Genomic DNA, 1,037 nt, shown 5'->3' with positions numbered 1-1,037 from the left:
CCTTTATTTTTACTGCATTTTTCTCCCTTCAGGATGTGAGCTCAGCTAGGGCAGGGACCACGTCTATCTCATCCATCACTGTTTCTCCACCATATAGAACAATGCCCAGTGCATATTGGTACTCAATAAATATTTGCTGAGTGAATGAATCACAGGATGCGTTATCCATGAGAAAACCAAGACTCCCAGAGGAGAATTGCTTGTCTGAGGCCATAGAGCTGGGAAGAAGAGGAGCCAGGTTTGGATGCAGGTCTGCCTAACTGTCCAGGCTTTTCCCAGTTCTCCAGGCCAATAGCTACCATGAAAAAGCATGTACACCCTGGGTAACTAGAAGAGAGTTCGGAGGTTGGTAAGAAGTTGAAACTTAGGATCCAGCAAATTGCCTTTAAGCTAAGTTCATAATTTTGCAATACACATTTAGTGAGTTCCCACTATGTGCAAACTCCCTGTGCTTTCTGCTGGAGGAAAATCAATAATGGATTTGATAAACACACATTGGCAAACTTGACACCCTAATGTTCACTGACTGGATGTCCCACAGGCACCTCCATCGACTTCACCCACCATCTTCCACTAAACTTGCCCCCTTTCTACACTGTCAGAATCGTGTGTGTGTGTGTGTGTGTCCATGCTGGAAAAGTTAGGATTTATCAGATCTGAGGGAACGGGTCCAGGATTGACTTTTTTTTCTTTTTTTTTTTTGAGAGGGAGTTTTGCTCTTGTCTCCCAGCTGCAGTGGTGCAATCTCAGCTCACTGCAACTTCTGCCTCTCGGGTTCAAGGGATTCTCCTGTCTCAGCCTCCTGTGTAGCTGGGATTACAACAGGCACGTGCCATCATATCCAGCTAATTTTTTTGTATTTTTAGTAGAGATAGGGTTTCACCATGTTGTTCAGGCTGGTCTTGAACTTCTGACCTCAGGTGATCCATCCATCTCAGCCTCCCAAAGTGCTGGGATTACAGGCGTGAGCCACCACCCTCGGCCTACACAGCTTTCGGGAAGAGTTGTCTGAGCCATGGTCATCCCCGGTTTAGACA

Source organism: Colobus angolensis, unplaced genomic scaffold, assembly GCF_000951035.1.
Source record: "Colobus angolensis palliatus isolate OR3802 unplaced genomic scaffold, Cang.pa_1.0 Scaffold4, whole genome shotgun sequence".
Taxonomy (NCBI): Eukaryota; Metazoa; Chordata; class Mammalia; order Primates; family Cercopithecidae; genus Colobus; species Colobus angolensis.
Note: the sequence above shows the minus strand (reverse complement) of the source record.